This window comes from Panthera uncia (genome assembly GCF_023721935.1).
Source record: "Panthera uncia isolate 11264 chromosome A1 unlocalized genomic scaffold, Puncia_PCG_1.0 HiC_scaffold_17, whole genome shotgun sequence".
Classification (NCBI taxonomy): Eukaryota; Metazoa; Chordata; class Mammalia; order Carnivora; family Felidae; genus Panthera; species Panthera uncia.
The window spans coordinates 84,195,369-84,219,765 of NW_026057577.1; the positions used below are offsets into that span (position 1 = coordinate 84,195,369).

Sequence of the window (24,397 nt, forward strand, 5' to 3'; positions counted from 1 at the left end):
AAGACACTTAAAGTATTTTTACATACTTAATTGTGTAATTACATAATTAAAAGGGAAGTTATTCTCAGAATATACTAAATGAAAAGTAGAGAGTACATTACAAATCAGTGTATTTTCATTTATTTGTAATATTTGTTTTTGTTCTTATGCAAAAAACAGAACTAAAATTCAACAGTGTTTATATTTTGAGTTGTGATGTTATGGGCTAAATGTTTGTGTTCTCCCAAAATATATATGTTGAAGCCCTACTGGCCAATGTGATGGTATTTGGAGATGGGGTGTTTGGGAAGTAATTGGAGTCAGATGAGGTCATTATGGGATTAGTGCCCTTATAAGAAGAGACAACAGAAAGTCCGTTATCTCTCCATCATGTGAGGACGTTGTGAGAAGGCAGCCATCTAAAACAGGAAGAGAGGTCTGACCAGGAACCATGTTGGCCAGCACCTCGATATGGGACTTCTGGCTTCCAGAAGTCCCACAAAAATAAATTTCTGTTGTTTAAGCCACCCAGTCTGTGGTAGTTTGTTATGGCAGCTCAAGAAGACTAATAATACACAAGAGATGTTAAAATTTCTTGTCTTCCTTTCTTTGCTTATCTGTATTTCCAAATTTTTTCCAATGAGCATACTATATTTATAATTTTAAAAGGTATTGTGAAATACATTAAATAGTATTAGAGAAAATTTCCAATGCATACAGATTATTCAGTGAGAAACTCATCATTAGTAAAATCAGTTATTTAAACCTGGTTTGTGATTACCTTGCCACATTTTCACTAATTCTCTTCATACATTAATTATTTGGCTTACAAGTATTTAACAAAACAGATTAAGTCCATTTTTAGCTATGAATGTCAAAGATTGATAAGGTTTCTAAATATACCACTGGAAAACAGTTTTGTTTTCTTCCCACCTAACTACTCTACAGTTATTATTTGGAAACATTGACCGTTTTAATCATTATATTTCCAATTAGAGTCAGTAATTAGCATTTTGTCTTAGGACAGCATGCCTAATGATGGTGAAATTATGTATATATATTTTTGCATTACAAGGCATTTTCTAATAATCATCCATCCTATTTCCCTTGTATGCAATCAAATTTCTAAGAAACAATGTACTCCTTTCACTTTTGTTATAAACCAGAGGTGAGGTCATGAATTCCTCCATGGTATCTAGTACACACACACACACACACACACACACACACACACACACACTTTTATCAGTTTTATTTTTATCTTCTCAATACCTATGCTAACACTGGGTATGCTGGTAAGGGGAGAAACGGAGGAAGCAGGGATACATATTGCAAGAATGGCAAATTTTCTTTGAGGCAGCAAAGGGTTTGAAAACTTTTGGCATCTCAAGAATGTGGAGTCCATCTCCAGAGAGGTGAGAAATTGGCAGCAAGAAATTTCACCTCAGGGACAGAAATCCACTATCACTGTAGACAGAACACTCAAAACGATTAACCTTGTAATGTGCATTCATCACTTGAGCTACTTGACAGGTTTGAGCACTCTTCTTCCATTGTGATAATTCCCCACATTATGTCTCACTTTCCCAAAGAGGAAGTCAAAAACTTGCAGTCTCAGACTCCCTCAAGTAGGGGGCAGGCATTTGGCCTCGCTTCCTCTAACCAGACTATCCTTGGGAGACATCTCTGGAGAGAGCACAGAGGAAAGATACACCTAGGTTTGGGGGCAGTCCAGGTGGTAGAGGGATCCAGTTCTTGGTGACAGGGAGTGGCAGTGCTTCTGGAACCAGTTCTGAGCACCATAAATGCCAAGTGTCAGTGGTGTTTCTGCCAAAAAAGAAGTGCTTGACCATTGCTCATGGATGTTCAGGTTTACTGTTGGATTCTCTGGCCCCACCAGATATTCTGTGAACAGTCTAATATCTTTGCATCAATTCCTTTTCTGCTCAAATTTGCAAACATGGATTCTGTAGATTGCAGTTAAGCACTTTGCCCAATCATAATACTCTCTCCCTCCTCAAAGCAAAACAAAACAAAACAGCCCAACCCTAGTAAAATTTCACTGTTCGTTGTTTAATAACTACCAAGACCAACCACATTTATAGATACTAATAAAGTTCTTTTAATGTTTATTTATTTTTGAGAGAGACAGACAGACAGAGACAGAGTACGAATGGGGGAGGGGCAGAGAAAGAGGGAGACACAGAATCTGAAGCAGGCTCCAGGCTCTGACCTGTCAGTGCAGAGCCAGACATGGGGCTCTAACTCAGGAACCGTGATATCATGATCTGAGCTGAAGTTGGATGCTCAACAGACTGAGCCATGCAGGTGCCCCTTAATAAGAAATTTTTAAATGTAAATCAGTGCTATTTATTTATTTACTTACAGAGCTTTGGTAACTAAAAAAAGAACTTTCTGGTCAAAGCCTCTTCTGTCTCTTTGCGGTGATCAGCAGAATTCATTCTTCCTGTTGCCTTGGTTCCAAGGATTCAAACAGAACCTGTGAAGTTGACAACTTCCTCATTAACACACATTTGATATCCGCAAAACCTCTATTCATTTACTGGGTGCTTAACCACTTATTTCCCTGTTATGCAAACATCCTGAAATTCTACTTCATATTGCATGCAGTGTTGACTATCACATGAAAAACCTGGGGATCAGCCCATGAAAATCTTCAGTGTAAACATAAACATCAGCAGGCGAATATTTTCATTAGGAGCAATGTGTATCCAGGATGAAGGAAGAAAAGGACACTGGGGGAATCAACCAAAGTACATTCTCACATGCCAGGGCTGTAATTAGAGAAACCACTGCACTCAACGGTAGATAAGCATCAGATTCAAGTGGCTGAAATTAGAATTTTCCCCCCAACTTTATTAAGATATATTTGGCATAGGAGTGCCTGGGTGGCTCAGTCAGTTAAGCGCCCGACTCCAACGCAGGTCATGATCTTGCAGTTCGTGTGTTCGAGCCCTGCATAGAGCTCTCTGTGCTGACAGCTCAGAGCCTGGAGCCTGCTTCGGATTCTGTGTCTCCCTCTCTCTCTGCCCCACTCCTGCTCATGCTCTGTCTCTGTCCCTCTCTCTCTCCCTCAGAAATAAAATAAAAAGTAAACATTAAAAAAATTTAAGATATATTTGGCATAAAACATTGTGTAAGTTTAAGGTGTACAACATAATGATGTGATATACATTTATACCGTAAAATGTAAAATTGGAATTTAAAGAGATTTGGGTGCATAGTAAGTATTTCATCATATGTTAGAGTGGTTCTATCTCAAAAATAATTTCTGCTTTCCACTTTCCACTTGGAATACTATACCACATAAACATTATATTTTATGAAGGTTATTTTTAGCTAAAATTTATTGGACATTTAGGGTAGGCCGGCACCAAGACTTTGTGTCCTATAACTCATTTATTAATCCTGACAGCATGAGGCAGATATTGTTAACCCTATTTTAGAGACCAAGTGATTCCCAGAGAGGTTAATTAATTATCCAGGGTAATACAACTCCTAAATGACAGAGGTGGTACCTGTTTCCAGGTCTGTGAGACCAATACTCCCTATGCTGAATTATGAAGGCTATGCAGCAACATGGAGATATTGCTTTTGGTCTCATGCTAAATGCCAAAAGAAGAGCAGAAAATTGTATACACACTGTGATGCAACGTTGTGAAACATTATATAAACATGGACAATGGCTTGGAAGAAAGCATATGTCACATGCCACTTGCTTTTGTGTCCAGGAAGCTAAGAGAGTCAGGGAACACACCTGAAAAGAAAAAAAGAAAAAAAAAGATTGAGTGTGTACGTGTATGGGTGTGTATGCACAATGGTTTTAATTGGACAAGGTAAAGGGGTCAGGAAACTTGAACCCATTTACCAAACACGTAGAATACATAGGCTCAGACTCACAGACTCTTTTCTATGCAGTTGGGTACTGGGATTTTTGGAGTTTTGTTTTTCCCAGTTTTTTTTTTTTTCTTTTTCAAAAGTTCTTGAAAACTGCTACATTGTTTTTGTAGTAAAAAGACAGACAAGAATAAGTCATCCACAGAAGCAGAAAGGTTCAGGATTTCAGCCCCTGAGAAGCGCTGAGCTAGTAAAGGCTGAGCAAACGGGGGTCAGTCCCACTCCATTGCCTCTAGGGCAATTGCTAAACTGCCCTCAGTGAAGCCAAGTTTGGATTGAGAGTCCATAAGGTCACTGAGCAAACAGCTTTAAAAGGTCATGCTGCCTATTGATAATCAGGGACCTGCAGGAAGGTAAACACACCCTTGTTCCAAGAAGAGAAACATGTTATCCTAGGAGCCTAGGGATGAACCCTTCCATGACTGTTGAGAAGCTGGCAGTATTTTTTTAAATTTGTGATTGACGGGGCACCTGGGTGGCTCACTATGTTAAGCGACTGACTCTTGATTTCAACTCAGGTCATGATCTTGTGGTTGCTGGGTTTGAGCTCTGCTTTAAGCTCCGCACTGTTAGTGCAGAGCTTGCTTGGGATCCTCTCTGTCTCTCCCTCTCTCTCTGCCCATCCCCCCTGTTCTTTGTCTCAAAATAAATGAACTTAAAAAAAAAAAAAAAAAAACAACTTTGGTGATTTCTTCACCTGTGCCTCACCATGCCTCATATCTAACAGACTGGCTTCCAGGACTACCCCATTACAGAGTTCTGCTATATGAACTCTCTAATGGGTAAACAACAGAAAAAGAGATCTACAAATGAAATGAAAATGCAGCTCGGAGAAGTGAGAAATGAAGGATCAGAGGAGGGTGCCTGAAGGAGCTTTCACTGAAATGAGGCCATGAGAGAATATGAACACCTGGGGAATGGACCAGAGAAAGATATTCTGAATGAATAGAGAATGAATGGAGAGCAAAGACTCAGAGAAAAGATAGTTTAAGGCAAGCATTACCATCAAAGCATTATCACGTATTGATGACAATCATAATTATTTAGAGTCTCAAAAAAATGAGGATGTTAGGTGCCGTATCGTCAGTTACAGATATCTGATCCTTGAGCTCTAGTAGCTAATGCTATTCAATAAATATATTCAGGTTTACTTGGAAGAATGACAGATAAAAGCCTTTAAGTACTTTAGTATATGTAATAGGGTAAATGTTTTGGCTTGTGCTTTGAGAAAGGAAAACTTGAGCATCATTCAGTAGTCCATGATAGTTTAGCTTGGAAGGAACAGAAAATGAGAGACAAACTGGATCATACTCATCAACAGGCTAAGCATGCCCAGGAGTGGCCAGGGCTGAAGAAGAGCTACCCACAAGGGGATGTGGCATCCAGCCTCCCAGATGGGCCCAGGGCTCCCTTCCTCCTACTATTCACACCCTTGCCACATTGTACAAGGGTTGGTCTGGGTGACCAATAAAACAGGGCAGAAGTAACAACATGTCACTTTGAAGATTAGATTATAGAAGTCAATGTAGCTTCTCCCTTGGTCTCTCCAGCTTTCTTGGATCCTTATTTTGGGAAAAACCGGCTCATGCATCATGAGCAGTCCTTTGAAAAGATACACATGGTGAGGAACTGAAATCTGCTGATAGGCACATGAGTGAGCTTGGAAATGATTCTGCATCCTTACTTAGCAGCTTGACTTTGTAAAGACCTCTTGAGAGACCTTGGGCAAGAACCACAAAGCTAAGCTACTCCTGGATTCTTAATTTCCCTCAGAAATTGTGGGATCATAAATGTTTGTTGTCTTTAATTGCTAAATTTTGGGATAATTTGTTACACAATGATAGTTAACTAATACCAGAGGAATGATAAACACTGTAGGCTCCTACAGGGAGGACATGCATGGCAATCATCTGATAGGAACCCACAAGGCCACAGAGCAGAGCATAATTTAGGAAGTCCATAGAAGCATGGAGAAGCAGTGGTTCTACAGCAAGGCCTCCATACTTGCTTGTGATAATGGATGAACTTATGTACCCTAACTTCCCTTATGAACCTCTGTTTAAAAATTTTTTTTTAACATTTATTTATTTTTGAGAGAGGCATAGACAGAGTGCCAGCTGCGGAGGGACAGAGAGAGAGAGAGAGAGGGAGACACAGAATCAGAAGCAGGCTCCAGGCTCTGAGCTGTTAGCACAGGGCCGGACGCACTATCGAACTCATGAGCTGTGAGATCGTGACCTGAGCTGAAGTTGGCCGCTTAACCAACAGAGCCACCCAGGCACCCCTCCCTTATGAACCTCTTAACCAAAGGCCTACCCTGGATCTTCTGGCAGATTTTAAGGAGTGTCAGTTTTCTGTTGTTTTATCTTCTTGATTGCAAACCCAAAGTCATGTGACCTCAGAGATTCATACCCTTGACAACAGCATCCCTGGAGGCAGGTGGGCAAGTGGCTCACCCTAAGTGGGAAGTGCTCTGAAGTGAATCCTGACTACTTTATCTGAATGCCATTGGGCTTTGACAAATCTAGAGGTTCTCACTGTTGGTTCTGGAATGCCAATGAGGACTCAGACCTCCTTTTCATACCTAATATTTAGCATAGCTAACATTTTAAATGGCTGCACTACTGCCCCTCTGCTAAACATTTCATATAAATTTTGTTATTAATCCTTACGACATATTGTTTCATATTATTGTAATTCTCATTTTAGACATGAGGAAACTGAGGCAAAGAAAGGTTCTACATTGTCCAGGACCATCCAGCTCTTAAGTGGATCTGATTGATCGGTCTGATGTCATTGCCCATGTTCTAAACTACCATGCTGTAAATACTGGAAGAGGAAGTTTCCACCTGTAGAGGTGCCACTTCAAGATATGCAACATATTTTGGAAGACGTTTCATTCCTCACACAGAACCCCTCATTCTTTCTGATTGATTGCAATATTCAACAAAGCATCCTAGAATTCACCTTTATCAATACCACAGCTTAACACATTCTACTAAAAGAGAATGGTAAGTGCTTCATTAAAAAAAAAAATAAGTGGGGAGAAAAATGGTTTTCTTATCAATGTCCAAATTTCTTACACCTCATTTAAAATTACACACTTTGCTATACTTCTTCATGCTCTCTCCCACTGCTGTTGGCTTTATGATAGCATACTTTAATTTGCTCCACATATAGTATCTTTGCACCACTGTTTTCTGTAATTTATACCACATGCTGTCCACTTTCTTGTACTATTTTATTCAGTAAAGCACTTTGGATATCAGTTTATATGAAAGATGTTATTTGAAATGAAGTTGTACTGCAAGCTACATTATTATAATTTCCTTCTTGCTTTGGTCCTGCTTCATCTTACACAGTTGCCTGATGTTTGATGCAGTGCTGAAATTTAAATGGAACCAGTGTTTGGAATTGATGCTCATGTATTACTTATTTAATCTGCTGCCAGAGTGATCCACTATTGAGTTCTTTGTTTTCAATATCTTCCCAGGCCTTCTCTGACATTCATCTTACTTGTTTCATGGAGAAGAATCTGTACAATGTGCACTGTTACAAGTATAAGTGGATGTTATTTTGGCTTTGGGATAATGGCATAGGATACAACTAAATAACACTGAACAATTACGGGTAATAGAGAAGTTTGTCAGACGTCAATCATTCAGGGATAATTGCCTTAGTCCTGTTTCTGTTCTTTTTCCATTCTGTCCTTTTGTATTTCATTCATTCCAGTGTTTTACTTTAGTATTTTGGGAAATTAGACACAGAGGAAGAAAAATTTGAACTGGTCACTTGAATGACTTTTTGGCAGCTCTTGATAAAGACGCAACAACAACAAAAAAGAAAGATCACTTTGAAGACAAAAGTGAAGGTGGTGCCTAAAATTTGCACGCTTTCTTAGATTTGTAATTCTCTGGATTTGAGTATACATATTAATCATATTTCAGGTACTGAATAAATATTGCCTAACTATTTTACTAGGAGGGCTACAATGATAATGAATAACAATAAAGGTAACAATACGGGGTGCCTGGGTGGCTCAGTAGGTTAAGCATCCAACTCTTGATTTCAGATTAGGTCATGGCTCAGTTTGTGAGTTTGGGGGCCGTGTCAGGCTCTGCGCTGACAGCACGGAGAGTGCTTGGGATTCTCTCTCTCTCTCTCTCTCTCTCTCTCTGCCCCTCCCCTGCTCATGCTCTCTCTTTCTCTCAAAATAAATACAATTTTAAAAAAGATAACAATAATGTTATTATTTACAAGAAACAAGACATTGTCTTTTTTGGTAGAAAAGAGACATGCTAATAAGGTAGATAGCAGACAAGATTTTTCTGGGTTATCATTCTTCTGTTTCCTTGCTCCAGTCTCTAGGTGTTTAAACCGATCCTGCAGTTTAAAGCTTAAAGCCCCCTCTCTACTCTGACTCTTAGAACACTTTGTCTGTGGTGCTTTTCTGGCAGTGGATGTTTATAGATTATGCCCAAACCAGAGGATGCACTTTTTGAGGATGGAGAGAGGTTTTTGTTATTTTTTGTTCTTTACACCCCACTTGTAGAAAGGAAATGTCAGAAAGTACTTTCATAACTAGATTTTAATTTTATTTTTTATTCCAAATATTATACAATTCATTAGTAAAATACTATAGATGCAAATAACTCTAGAGTTTCCCAGTCTTTAAAGTCAGGCCAGATAGAACTGGAGGAAATCTTAGATGGTATGTAACCCAAACTGAGATTTTGACATTTCGTGATAAGGTGGTGGCTTAGAAGTCTTGAATGGAGACCTGCATCCAACATTTACTGTCAGCGTGATCTTGGGCCATTTATCAACACGAAATTTAAATGTACTCTATTAAAAAAATAGACATGTTTTCCTTATACAATTGCTATGAATAGGAAATGGGGTGATGGATGCAAAGTGCTTTGTAAAACTGTAAGTGCTCTATCAATGTTAGTTCAGGAAACTACTGCTTCAAGAAGGTAGGGACTACTCCCAGGCGTATATGCCAGTTGGTGGCAGAGCCAGATTTCTGTTGGTGGTACAGCGTAATTAAATAAGAACTAAATTTGGACTGAGGAGGAAGATGCATTTCAAGCAAATTGTAGTTTTGCTTGGAACATGCCCAGAAATTCCTTGTCAACAATTCGAGAGTTTTGAAAAATAAGACTGAACTCAAGGTACTATTACTCTTTAGTCTAGCTTGTTAGCGATAATGGAGAATGGAGATGATAGCGTACACAGAGCATTGTAACTATGAAAGCAGTAATGTGTATAAAGGTATTTTGGTAAACAGTAAGGAGCTATGTAAATGTCATTATCACTGTCTCCTGCTTCCTCCATGTAACTTTATATTGCCTTTCTCACATCAGGAAGAAGAAAAATAATTCTGATGCATATTGCACATTAGTCACTGGAATAGCCTAGTATAAAAGTTTTGGGGAAATAACATGATTTTTTTTCCATCATGATGAGCCCATTCAATCTTCCTTTCATGATACCCATTTCATGTTTCAAAAATTCTTTATTTTAGTCTTTTATTTTTCTCTCAAAGACCATTGCTATATATTTGTTATTATGTTTTGGTCCTGCCCTGTCTCCTACTGTTAATCATTTTGTCTGTTTCCTATCATCAATCTGTAGCATATACTCTTTTTTCTCCTACCACCTGAGGAACTGTTTCCCTCCCTCCACACCCACTGATCTTGTCGTATCTTATAAGTAAGTGCTATGAATTAAAACAAGTTATTTTAGGACTTCTGCAGTTGTTCCTTTGGGAAAATGGCTGAGATTCTGAAACTTGTGTTTCTCTTTAAGAGAATGACTATAAAAGAAAACTATCCTGGATCGTAACTCTTACTCCTCCCCAATTTATGGAGCTCCCTCTGCAGAAGGAAAGAATCCATAAAGAATCTCAAATAAACACCTAATAAAAGAAATTTAGCTCACATTAAAATACTAGAATACCAGATGGTGGAGTTTAAGTATTATTCAACTACTGTTTATCCTACCCAGTGCTCATTTTAAATTCAACATTTTTGAGAATTATTCATGGAGCCACGGTTGTATTTCATGTAGATAACAAGCTTAGTTTGGAGTGAATTACCAGAATGCACCCATAATTTCCATACTTCCTTGGTTATTGTTAATTTGGATTGCAACTATTAGTTAAAGTTGAGAGGCTTTCGAAAGCAAATTGACATCAAGCTATCGTGGACAATAATTTGTTCAGCAATCTGCGGGGAGGGCAAATCATTAAATTTTACAGGGTGGAGGAACTCACCAAAGAATGTGATGTTCCATCTGCCAAAGCTGAAAAACACAACTGTTTGATGAGTGTGTTTCCTCCTCTGTAGCAGCCTGCCCACTGAGCAGGCAATTATTCTTGCTTTTATCTAATGGCTGTGGCGTAACTTTTAAGTGAATGCAAAATGCAGTTTCATCTTCCAACACCTCCCCATGTGAATGGATAAAAGATCAACAGAGCTGTCTCTAACATAGCACACTTCCCTATGAAAAGTCAAAGGTCCCTTTGAATTGATCACTAGGACACACATGGCAGGTGTAGATTACTGGGCTCCTCCCATCTCTGATTCCCACCATACATTTGTATTTTATTCACACTGTGGTAGGGAAAATGACAAGCTTTTCTGCTCCAAGTCATTAAAAAAATATACTAGGAGACCTTTTAAAAGAAAAACATTCATTCCAATGCTAAAAGGTAATGCTTTGACAGCTTAAAGAGTTTTCACCCCATATTTAAAATTAATCTTTGAACAACAAAAGAAAGTTAAATTCAATATGACACATCTCCAATGCCTACAAAAGCTTTTACATGGAAAAACAGGGCTTGAAAATCTCTTTCTGATTTTATTGTTGAGTTTTCCAAATTTTGAGAGCAACAGAAATTGAAAGGACTTTGCTAACAATCACCCTACAAGTCACCATTATTGCTTCTTACTGCTGAGCACGTACTGTTTGCCGGTGTATGATGCTGGGAGTTTTGCACCCATGATCTCGTTTAACTCCTCCCATGACCCTGCAAGGGATTCCCCCTTCACAAATCAGGAAACACCTTACAGAGGTTCCAACTTGACATTGTCTGACTTCAGGGATCATGCTTTTTTTCTACAGCAGCATACTTTCTCCTTGAGCATAGTAGATGTGAAAATATATATGAATGTTGATACTTTAATTTATTAAAAGTGACATCACAGAGGAAAGCACACTTTGTTTTTCAAAATACCTAATGAAAAGTTTACCTATGGTGCACCTTTATGCCCAATCCCTCTCCTGTACCATTTGCAAACTGATGCAGGTGCGATTTGCAACACTTTATGGGGAGCATGTAAATACTAACACACTCCCATGGAAAATCATATACCTTATGTCCTCGTTGAATGGCTCCTGGAGTTCTAAGCTTAAAGTTCCTCATTCATAAGACAAATAATGACAGTACCTACATCATGGTGGGATGTAATTCGCCACGAGTGTCCTGCATTTCTGTGTGTCTTGCCAGCAGAGTCACTGCCTGCCTTTGTTCTAGCCTGTTTGTTCAAGGATGTTTGTATAGTAAATAGTCTCAGAAGACAGTGGTAGTGTCCCCCTCTGGAGCAAAGAGTGGCATGGTTACTGTTTATTTATTTATATTTATTTATTTGATTACTGTTTATTTTTAAATATTCCGTTTCCCTGGAGTGCAAGGGTGACTCAGTTGCTTAGGCTTCAGACTCTTGATTTTGGCTCAGGTCATGATATCATGGAGTTCATAATCGTGAGATGGAGCGCTTCGTCGGGTTCCATGCTGATAGCGTGGAGCCTGCTTGGGATTCTCTCTCTCTCCTTCTCTCTCTAACCTCCCCTGCTTGCACTCTCTCTCTCTCTCTCTCTCTCTCTCTCTCTCTCTCTCTCTCTCAAAATAAATAAATAAACATTTTAAAAAATATTCACTTTCCCTAAATTCAGGCTCCTCTCCTGTAATGCAACCCACTGTGTGCACATGTAATCTGACCTTCTTTCTGCTGTCCTGTGGGAATTAGGGCTTAGAGAATTGGCCCAAGAAAATGCTGATATTCTCTGGTTACTACTACTTCTATGGGTAATAAAGCCCTTTGTCTCCGACCCAAGAGTCTTATGTCTTCTGTCAGCATCCATAAAACTGGCAGGCCATCTTGTTAGCTTACAAGTAGGGTGACATTTCAAACCCTTCACAATTCTTGATACCTTATAAAGCTGTAATTAATGAACAATTAAATGAGATAATATGTGTAAAAAACGTAGTGACTGGCACATAGAAAGTACTAAATATGTATTAGATATTGATGCTACTACTGACTCAGAAAAAAGCAGTACATAATTGGTTCATTTATAACATAGATATTTTGATATTTTATATACATTTCAAATTGCTTTTTTATGTGATAAACTGATAGTAACATTCCTTTTTATATGCTGTAGTTAATTCATTTGGGACTCGTGGAGGGTCAAGTCAATTCTGCCAAGACAGGATTCATGAATTTTTCACCTCTTATGGCTGGGGCAGTTGGTACAGAATTAATTCTGAAGAAATATTTTACAATGTGAATGGAACCTAGGTCTTGCAATGTTAATAACTGAATGTTGGGAGAAAATCAACAAACCAATTATACAAGAGGCATTCAGCAGTCTGCCAAAGTTTAATGATAAAAAAACCCCAAAGCTCATGGTTCTTTATGTACAATGATCTGAGGAACCCTGGAAATACAATTTTTAAACCACCAGTGAACCATATAACTTACTGGTACAAAAATGAGTTAAGAAATACAAGTGATAATGTAGCTCCGATAACTATGGAATCTGTCTGGAATTCCTTCTGTTTCTCTTCACAATTTATTTCTTAATTTTAGCGCTGCCCTTGAAAAGAGGAAGGTTGTTGTTGTTGTTGTTGTGTGTGTGTTTTAGTACAAATGGCAAATTGTTTGACTCCTTATTCCCTTTTTATGGTGCCTCTGGTTTTACATGTTATGTCTTTAGCAATTTGAAGATTCTCTACTTTAGGATTATCATAAGAGCCACCAATTACTTATGGCTTTTAGAGTCACTGGTAGAGTTCTCCTATCTGTGGGGTATGTTTTCTTCAAAAGTGAGCTGTTTAGGGGGTGAAATTTAAGGAGAAAGAGGACATTTGAATAATTTCAAAGTATCTCTTACTAAAAGTAAATGAAGACTTAATCACAAGGGGAAAAATAGGTGATCTGTGGTGTGGACATCTGGCAGACACAGGCTTAACCAAGATTACCATCACCAATATGACATATCCACATCATGTACCTTCTATCACGGTAAAGTGAGTATGGGCACGTCACTTTTCTGGTATTCTTTCTAATAATGCATAATCTCAGTCTAACAATGAGAAAACATTAAACAGGGGCGCCTTGGTGGCTCAGTTGGTTAAGCGTCTGATTTTGGCTCAGGTCATAATCTCATAGTTAGTGAGTTTGAGCGCTGTGTTGGGCTCTCTGCTGTCAGCATAGAGTCTGGAGTCTGCTTCAGATCCTCTGTCCCCCTCGCCCTCTAACCCTCCCTTGCTCATGCATTTTCTCTCTCAAAAATAAATAAAATATTAAAAAAAGAAAACATTAAACAAACCTAACTTGAGGAACATTCTACAAGATAATTGATCCATACTCTTCAAAAGCCTCAAGGTAATGAAAGACAACAAAAGACAGAGGAAATGTTAAAGATTGGAGCAGACTAAGGATACATGACAAACAGTACAGTATGGAATCTGAATTAGATCCTGGGACATAAAAAAGACATTAGTAGAAAAACTGCTGTAATGTGAATAAAGTCTGTAGTTCATTGCATTGTATCAATGGTAATTTCTTAGTTTAGAGATAAGCACTCTTATCTCTTTGGTTATGTAAGGTGTTAACATTAAGGGAAGCTAAGTGAAGTGTACATGGGAACTCTATGCGTTATTTTTCAACTCTTTTAGAAGCCTAAAAATTATCTTAAAATGAAAACGAGTTTTCAAAAAAAGAAAAAAGTGAGTTATTTATTAGCTCTTGTGATAAAACCCTGGTTTTATTTCCCATGCTAGGAAATAAGGTGAAAAGGTGAAAAATATAACAGATTATTCTTCATAAGCAAAAACAATTATGTAATGCAAACACAGGATAAAGTGAGGTCATTTATGGAAGACATTCAGCAAAATGGAATCCACTTTGTTTTGTTCTCTTTTAATGTGTAGGTGGGTGTACAGACATACTCTGTCTCCCCAAAAAGATTTTAGGACCTCCTACTCTATTTTCTCACTGTCTGGTTCAGATTTTGATACATACTAGATGTTCAAAAAATGTTTGTTTTGGTTGTTGAGAATGATAACCAAGTGTCCTCTGCAAGCTCAGATTGTGTGCATTTTTTTTCTGAGTGCTAAATATCTGATCTATAGACTTTTCAGTTGCATATTCAATTTAAGGTCTGAGCTAACAATTTTTCTATGTAAGCTCGGAAAAATTTTTTTTTCTTTTACTTTCAATTTGTAATTTCTTTCAGCATCACCAGTACATACAGTTAAAGAGAATTGCATAACACATTTTTTTTTTTTACCTACTGACAAGAAAAATGTTTCATTTCCACTACTCAATTATTCTGAATGTGCATGCTAATGAATTAGGGGTTGAAAGGGATAGGTGGGGTTTTTATGTTTATAGTGATATATTTGAAAGACTGGGAAAAATACTATATTGATGTTCATACAAAGGAATTCTCATTCTGCTACTATCTCCTCCTTCAGATGTATTTTTCTCTTGAAACTTCAATACAGTTTTTCATCATTTCTCATCAGAAGATATATTTTAAGGATGTTCTGTCCATGTCACTACAACAGAGATGGACAAAGACACGTAGCCCCTGACTTCAGGATTTCCAATTTTTTTAAACTTTTTAATTTTAATTTTTATCTTAAATGTTTATTTATTTATTTTGAGAGAGAGAGAGAGCGAGAGAGCATGAGAGGGGAAGAGGGGCAGAGGGAGAGAGAGAGAGAGAGAGAGAGGGAGAGAGAGAGAGAGAGAATCCCAAGTAGGCTATGTGCTGTCAGTGCAGAGCCCGATGCGGGGCTCAGTTCCACGAACTGTGAGAACATGACCTGAGCCAAAATCAAGAGTCTGACTCTTAACCAACCGAGCCACCCAGGTACCCCAACTTCAGGTTATTTTATAATTGAAACTTTTCAGTGTCCCACCAGACACCTCAGCCTCTTCTTCTGAGACTGTAAGTGTGTAACATCTCCTGCATCAATCTGTCACTGATATCTAAAATTTCACCGCTCAAATTTCATTTGGTGGTTGCCTCCTATTCAAATCCAACCAAATCTTTAAAAGGTAATATACTGTAATTATATTATTAAATTCCTTCCAACATGGTAGCAGGTAGAAAGTCAATTTGAACAGGAGGAACTCAGAGAAGAGGGGGCAAAAAGATGCAAATAGTATGTTAAAAAGGATATGTTAAAAGGGGTTTCAGAATTAATAAGACCCAAGATCACATTTTGGCTTTTCCATTTACTAACTGGTTAACTTTAGATACATTGCTTCCTTTCTTTTAGCTCAGTTCCTTCATTTGTGAAAGTGGCAGTTAGCTCACCTCCCTGGAATGTTGTTGGATTTAAATGAGCTAAGAAATGTGAAAACACCTAGAACGGTACTCAAATTGGAGTAGGTGACGAAGGATCTCTCTCTATTTTTTTTTAACTGAAGACACACTTCGTCCTCTCCATAATTTTGACTACAGAACCAAAATTTTACTAACTGTCAGCACTATCGACGGAGGCTTAAATACAGGACCAGAGGCATCCTTCAAGCCCATCTCTTCACAAGTTTGTCTTAGAGACCGAGTTCTGAATGTGCAGCCTGCCATTGCTCTGTCTATGCAGAAAACAAGTAAAACAGTTGCTCTCTCCTTCCCACGAGGTGTGAGCTCATTTTCTTACATCAGCTCTCTAGGCTGGCTTGACGTGGAAGGCTGTCAAGTTGGCTGATGGAAAGAATTCACCAATGACAGAAGAAAGTCTGTGTAACCCAGCACTGAGGGAGGAGTCCCAGGTGAATCACGAAGGATGCCCACAGTTGGAGAGGCCAGGCAAGCACTTCCCAGAGGCTAAACAGATTTATGGGAAGTAGAGTCCTATTTCCAGTGTCTCTTTTTAAAGTTTATTTATTTATTTTGAGAGACAGAGGGAGAAGGTGTGCTCCCATGAGTGGGAGAGAGGAATACAGGGAGAGAGAGAGAGAGAGGGAGGGAGAGAGAGAGAGAGTCAGAGAGAGAGAGAGTCTTAAGCAGGCTCCACGCTCAGCACAGAGTCTGACACGGGGCTCAGTCTCACCGATTTCTGAACAGCACTCTCCTAGCTGAAGGAAGTTTTTCTTGAGAGCCACTTTTAGAATCCTATTTTGCTATTTTTTCAAAAGACAATTAAAAACAACAAAAAGGAATGCTTGTTTTTCTCAGAGGCTTTTTCATTGAAGTTTACTTTATTCATCTACTTTTACATATTTGCTTCAATTTTGTCTCATTATGTAAAAAACGCTAACCAGCATGCACTTCTGTCATCATGTGAGTGTTCTCTTCTTTTGGGATTCCTCTTAATGGGTATCACCTTTGGATAATCTGAAAAAACCACCAGCAACTTGAAGAAGCCATCAGAGGAAATCCCACATTATCTTCCATTTGACTTCTATAATAGTTGTTCTCTATGCTCACAAGTGAGTATATATCTGTATTCCAAAGCCTATTGGCAATGTACACAATCAGTGTTATTACTTTACAGTCATATTATTTTAGCTTAAACAGCATCACCCAGTTTGATCACTGACCTTATTTACCAAGAACTAATACAAAATTACTTTTTCTTGATGTTTTGGGGAATACAAAAGGTGAATTTTTAGAAAAGTGATCTCCAAGTTCAGAGTTTATAATCTATGAGTCAAAGTAGGATATCTACTAAGGAATTTAAGTGTTTCCAAAAATCAAGTTTTGTCAATTCTGAGTGTATTCAAAAGTATGAAATGTGGGATGCTGATGAATGAGTCAGTTGGAGAGTAATTGGTAGTAATAAGAGTTTTAAAAAATATACATTCTCCCTTTTCCAGAAATTCTACCTCTAGAAATTAAAATAACTTCTAGAAATTGAAATTCTACTTCCATTGAAATAAATAGATGTGTACAAAATTTATATAAGTTATTCATTACAATGTTATTTTTAAAAACAAATCATGGAAAACATTAAGCTACACCTGGTAATGAATTATTATACATCTGTTGAACACTATGAACCTATTAAAAATGATAGTGACAATTACATTTAATGATAAGGGGAGATATTTATAACATATGAACTGAAAAAAATCAGGTCACAAAATGTATAGTATATTTTCCAAATTTATACATACATGCATATGTAGGTAAATAAGAAAAATAACTGTAATATATACCCACACTCTTTTATGATTATTTCTGAGTGGTAAGATTAACATTGATTCTGTAAATGTTTCATATTTTTCAAAGTTTTCAATAAAAAGCATGTATTATTTTGTATTTAAAAAACAGGCATACATTTTTAAGTGATTTGAAGTTTGAGGGTGATTACAATGGAGGAATTTCAAAAACATTTTGTTCACGTGTGGGTTATTATGTAAAAGCTTCATGCGCTGATCACTCAGGACTACCTCTACATCTTGTCAGTTTCCAAACACATTCTACAAAAATATATTTTACGTATTTGTTTAAATATGGAGAACATTTTCCCAAAGAAAATAGCAATCCAGATAATTGATAAAGAAGCCTCTGGGTGCCTACTCTCTACAAAGCTCTCTGCTACACACTGTGAAGCATACAAAATGAGAAACAGCTAGGCTAACGGGGCATGCAGATTAGCTGACTTGTCCAAGGTCACCCATCTATGTTCAGGCAAAGCCAGAAATTAACAAACAAGACACAGCTGGAGGCCAAGGATCTTTAAGTACCATCAATGACTCCTGCACTAAGCCATGTGCCTCTGCTCTGCTCACCACGTGGGCAGTGACTTCTCTCTTCCCATGTTATCGATACTGGAGACACTTGGAGATCTAACATTAAACCATCATCAGCCCAGATTTCTTTCCCTTGTATTCACTGATCCTGAGGCGGGTCACTGCCTCCACCACGTCTCCACCCTCCTTTTCCTTTCAGTTTTTATTCATAGTTAAGGTCGATCATATACAGTATCTGACGACTCTCCTAGTTTATAAGGTTTGCTATGGAACACTGCATAACTGCACCCCTTCTTCAACTTTTGTCCACCCCAGAATTAATCATTTTCATCTCTTTCACCTGATTATGTTGTCATTTGGCTTCCTGACTCTAGTAGCATTCTTCGTTGCTCCTTTTCAAATTTTCCATTTCTGGCATTGTTAACTGACTTCCTATTATAGAAGATGAGACCATGTATCTGTGTTGCCTCTTCTTCCTCCCTTCCCTCTCCATATACACATGGTCTTCTCATTTCCTTCTCCTCCAGTACAGTTATATTGTAGTCTTGGTTAAATTAATATTTACATGTTAATACATTGTTATGACTACAAAAATTCTGTTTCTAGATGAGACACAGTTTACACTATGAGCACTATTCTTTTCCTGCACAGCATTTTGTTTTCCCTAGGGTTACAATTGTTTTCATTTGCTTCGTTTTCTATGTGTGTAATCACTACTCAACCTCTTTCCTACCATTATCTAAATCTCTCAGGAGTCTTCCTGAAAACTCTTCTCTTTTCATTTTTAACTATAATATTTTTCATTTGTAAAAGGTCTTTTTTGTAATCTGACTGAACTGAATCTGTATTATAGCATCCTGTTCTTGCTTTTGGCTTCACGATCTCTCATTTCTGTAATATTAATGCTGTTTTGTTTTTATTTTTATGTTTCCTTTTTCCTGCACAGTCTCCATTATCTCCAAGTTGCTTTAAATCTGTTTGTTTTGGTTTCTAGCTTTCAAATTATATGCTAGTTTCCACTGTCTGGTAACCCCTGGTTGTCTTCTCATATTTTATAATATTTTTATATAATTATATATGCAGATGTATTATTGTCTTCTCACATGGGCATACATTGTCTTTTCATAGTTTCTAGTACTGAGTGCATTAATGTGTCTTATAGATTCTGAATGTCATTGGGGGGTAATCGGGTTGGGTTATCTACTTGACTGATTTCTGATGGCAGCATCTTTAGAACTTCCTCTTGAGTTGATATTGTTTACAAGACCTTTAATCTCTTCTCTGGATGGTGAAGGCCTGGCTACCAGCATATGGGAAGCAGAGTGGTGGAAAATGGCTAAATTTACTTAATTCTCCAATTTTCGATATAGTACTCATACCCTCATCTTTTTATTTTTGTTCCCAGACCAAAGATCCTCTGCCTTACACAGTTCAGAAAATAAACCTCCAGTCCTCAATAAACATAACTGACGTCCATTCAGAAATCTTATATAAAAACAGAATTTGTCCAAGCGTGTCTGACTATAGTCTTGCCACATTTTGGGCAAAAGCATGCTTCAAAATTTCTAAGGGAAAATAATAGATTAATAAAAATGACAAAAATATGAAGTATCAAACATACATATCTATCATGATGGTTTGTATTCTAAATATATATTGTGTTAGTAGCAAACTTCAAATTAGATGGAAATGATGATGGGTATTGAAGCCCTTGTTTTCTTAGTATTCAATCCTGAGCATTCTATCCTTTATGAGAAGGTGGCCCAGAGTAACTTGTCTCCCATGAGCAGAATGACTCCATATAAATCACATTCAATCATCTATATTGCAATGTGCTCCTGCCCCAATCACTTAGGGTAAGTTGGAATGCCTTTTCAAACTACCTCTCTGAGATCAAGGTGAATGTTAAGGTAAAAATAAATATTTGCTGTCGAAACTAAAGTAAAATTCAATCCCTGGCATTTATCTATAGTAGTAGTGCCCCTAAAGCTCTTGGCTCAACAGAATATTTTTTTCCCTAGGGTCCTATTTATAAAGACATCAAAGGGTTGAGGGAAAAAAATATTTCTCTTCAACCATCAACCATAGTGATGAGACTTCTTTCCTGTTTTGAAAGATCTTAACTTTAATTTGGGTTTGAGTATTGCTTTCTTTCTGATGACATCTGACATTTGAATAGGTCTTGTTAATAAAATATTCCATTTGACTAAGTGGGAATGATTAATTTCATCAATCAGGCTTTCTAACATTTTTCCCTGTAAATTAAGTTTGGAACTTTGAAAAATATGAAACAATCAAGTTACTGTTATTTGAAATAGATACCGTGTGTCATGCTGTAGTTTGGTTTATAATTGGAACATATAACCATACTCATTACTGTGAATTATAGGAGTTTCCTGGCTGGCCTTCATTAACCATCTGGTTTTAAACATTGATTTGTGGTTATGTATGTTATTTTTAGGGAAGAGCACCCGAACATCTACTGCAAACATTTGTTTCATCTTGTTCTACATATTTTTAAAGGGCATGATTCTCAATGTTGTTAAAATCTCATAGATTCTATTGTATCTTCATCTTTGACTTATAATCATGCATTATTTATCCAAAGAAAATGCCAGTCATGTCACCAAGGCTTGGCCCTTTAAGATTCTTTTCCTCAAGAAATTTGATAGAAAGTGTGATAGGAAAGGAGAGTAGATGGAAGACAAACCTAATCTTATAGGTTTCCATTCCAATGTAGTGAAAAGCTTTACACAGTTTCAGGACTTGGATATTGGAGTGCTTTAAATTAGAGGATACCAATATCATTCATTCAATAATTTAGTCAGCAAATAGTCACTGAGAACCTTTCAGGAAATAGGTGCTGAGAATGCTGGAGATACAACAGTATCAACAAACACAGGAAAGGACAAATAATCTATAGATAAAAGTATGAAGGAGATAAATTAGATTCTGTCCTAGAAAAGAATCAGGGGAGGAAGGCTATTTTCAATTTGGTAAGGAAAAGCCTCCTTGAAAATATGAGAACACAGACCATGTGAACAACCCAAAGAATAAACTTCCTGGTATAAGAGGCAGTGAATTTCAAGGACCTCAGTCTGTAAAAAGCTTGATGTGGTGTGAGACAGGAAAGGGGCCTTTGTGCTGAGAGCACAGTTAGTGCCAGCAGGTAGCGGTAAGAGATGGGGCTGGAAGTGCTGGCAGGAATCGTATCCTATAGGAACATGGTTAGGAGTCTGGATTTAATTTTCATTGTGACTTACATTTAAAAAATATTATTATGATCCTGATGTAGAAAAACAACTCTAGGGAGGAGAGCATTAAAAGATAGAAACCACTTAGAACGCAACTTATAAGAGGCAGAGTGACAGATAATGATAACCTAGACTAGGGTAATGACATGGAGATGGAAAGGGATAGACAGGTGTGTGGTTTTGGAGGTGGGTCAAGATGGCATACTGATGGATGTCACTGGATGTGAACAGCCAGGCAAGGATGGGAAGCGAGGGTGGCTGCTAGGATTTAGGATTGAACAAATGAACGGATTAAACAAATGCCGTTTACCAAGATGGCAAATTTTGGTAGAGGAAAAGATGGGTGCACCAGGAATTCATCTTTTGACAAGATAAATTTTGAGGTATATATTAGACACAAAGATGTAAGCAGCAGACAGGAAGTGGCGTATGCATTTTGAGGGGTATAGATGGGTCAAGATTAATGAAGTTTGCCCAGGGCAAGAGCACAGACCAAGAGAAGGCCCAGAATAAGTATTGCACTGGTGACTTTCCAGGAAGGAAAAAGAAATCACAATAATTAGAATTAAATTGAACAATGCAGGGGTTAACGTTGCCAATCCCTGTGTAGTCAAAAATCCACATAAAACTTTTGACTCCCCATAAGCTTAACTACAAATAGCCTACTGTTGAATGAAGCCTTATCGATAGCAATCAATTAATACATATTTTATATGTTATCTGTATTATATGCTATATTCTCACAGTGAAGTAAGCTAGAGAACAGAAAATATTTATTTTTTTATTAAAAAAGGTTTTTTTAAACAATTTATTCATTTTTGAGAGACAGAGACAGAGTGTAAGTGGGGGAGGGGCAGAGAGAGAAGGAGACACAGAATCAGAAGCAGGCCCCAGGCTCTGAGTGGTCAGCACAGAGCCTGACACGGGGGCTTGAATTCACAGACTGCAAGATCATGACCTAAGCTGAAGTTGGATGCTTAACCGACTGAGCCACCCAGGCACCCCCAAACAGAAAATATTATTAAGAAAATGATAAGGAACAATACATTTACAGTAATGTACTGTACTTAACGAAAAAAATCTGCTTGTAAGTGTATTTTGTGCAGTTCAAACCCATGGTATTTGAAGTTCAACTGTACAGGGAACTGGTTATGTGGAAGTTGGAAGGCTGAAGGAGCAAAAGGAAGATGCTGAGGTGCCTAGAAACTAATGTCAGTAGGAAGCAGCTACTACTCTCAAACTTGGAGAACTTAAGGAAGAGGCCATTAACCAGAGCTAGGAGGAGGGGCTCTACAGATCTAGTGGCTAGGCCTCTGGAATAAATCTCCATGCAGCTGGTGTTTGGACCCTAGAGGAGGCGCACACACAGCCCATTGGGTTCTCCCAGGGCACAGGAGGAGTAGCACAGTTGGTAAGGAAATGCTGTGTGCCCCCTACGAGGATTGCCAAGTGTCTCAACTTGGCTGTTACCAGGCAGCTTGGTGAGAAAGGAACTCTGAATGCTGGAGGAAGGTAGCTAAGTATTATTGTGGGTTATTACTGAAGATTGCTCACAGAAAGTAGAAAGAGAAAATAAACCCCTCCTCATCTCCTTGTTGCCTCCAATATTCTTCTGGTGATTCCCATTGGTAGAACCTGACAGGAAGCCAGTTGGCAAGGAAGTCTTGGAGATTCAGATTGAGCAAGTCCAATTCACCAGGAGAGAAGGTAAGCTTGGAGCTGAGAAATGGCTTCTGAATATTCCTTGATTTTCAATGTGAGGTGACAACTCTGCTTTCACAGCAGGTACGCAGTTCTTGAATGAATATAAAGTGAAGACTATTAAGGAGGCATTATTACGATGGTCCTACGAGGGCAAAGTAACTTCTCCTAGCCTATTAGCAGACTTAGGTCAGGCATGCTGTCTCACCCGGTTTTTCTCTCATGCTGAAACCAGAACATGAGTTTCCTTCCTGATCCTCCCCTGGAAGAAGCAGACTAACATTTTTTTGGTACTTCCCAGAAATATTTTTTGCATATATGGAATCCCCTTTATTCACCCATTTATTCAACATTTATTAATAACCTACTCTCTTCAGCTGGGTGGCTCAGTCAGTTAAGTGACTCTTGATTTCAGCTGAAGTCACAATCTCAGGTTCGTAAGATTGAGCCCCATGTCTGGCTCCACGCTGACAGTGCAGAGCCTGCTTGGGATTCTCTGTCTCCCTCTCTCTCTCTCTGCCCCTTCCCCACTTGTGCTTTTTTTCTCTCTTTCTCCCAAAATAAATAAATAAACTTAAAAAAAAAATTATCTCTCTCCCCCTCTCTCTGCCCTTCCCCTGCTTGCTTGTGCCTGTGCACGTGTGTGCTGTCTCTCACAAAACAAAAAACAAAAAACAAAAACAAAAAACAAAAAACCCTACTCTCTGTATTGGGCACAGTTCTGAATATTGAAGTCATAGAGATGAACATGACAAAATTCCTGTCCTTTTGGACCTTAAATCCTAATAAGTTGCAGTGTGTGCAAGAGGTTGGTAATAACCCTATAAAACAATTTTTAAAATGAGATGTTTTTAAGTAGTGCTATGTTCTATGAAGAAAATCAAACTGGGTGACTCAATACAAGTGATGGTGTTGGGGCACTGTAGCTATTTATAGACTCTATTTCACAAACATATTAGTAATATCACACAGTTTCTAGCAAAATAGGCTAACTCCTTCAATAAGATATGGTTACTAGTAGGTAGAAGTTCTCTCTATAGAGGAGGAATTTGCACTAAAACCTAAAAGATGAGCAGATGCCAACTATGTGAAAATCTTGACAGTCCAGATAGAAGAGCTAGCAAGTACAAAGGCCCTGAGGCTGAACTGAGTTTGGCTTATCTGAAAGAAAGGCCTGTCTCTCTTATCTGGGGGAAAGGGTGGAGGACAGTGAATGAAGAAGAGGAGCAGAATATCTGCCCTTTCCTGTATCTACCTTATTTCACTTGGCAAAATATCCTAAAAATCAGTCCAGATCAGAACCTCCCTCTCCTTAAAGATTGCATGATATCCTATTGTACAGACATAAATTTATTTTAGCATTTTGTTGTCAGATGTTTAGATTGTCCACATTCTTTTGTTTTTACAAATAGTATTTGTGCTATAATAAATATCATTGTACATATGGTTTTGTACATTAGGGTGACTGTATCTGTAAGAGTTCTAGAGATGTGTATTATAAGTTTTGCTCTGTTCATTTCACATTTTGGTAGATGTATC

General features: G+C 38.0%; 1 long non-coding RNA gene across 6 annotated transcripts in view; it reads right to left on the reverse strand.

Moving 5' to 3' along the window:
• The window catches only part of LOC125934357 (uncharacterized), a 202,843-nt gene that overhangs the window by 13,055 nt on the left and 165,391 nt on the right, over positions 1–24,397 (reverse strand). For 5 of the 6 annotated variants that reach the window (XR_007461351.1, XR_007461349.1, XR_007461347.1 and 2 more), the window contains one exon: positions 2,366–2,479. This is a non-coding gene — a long non-coding RNA (uncharacterized LOC125934357). Of the gene's footprint in view, positions 1–2,365; positions 2,480–16,391; positions 16,543–24,397 lie in introns of those variants that run through there. The other variant, XR_007461353.1, reaches the window with a different exon arrangement.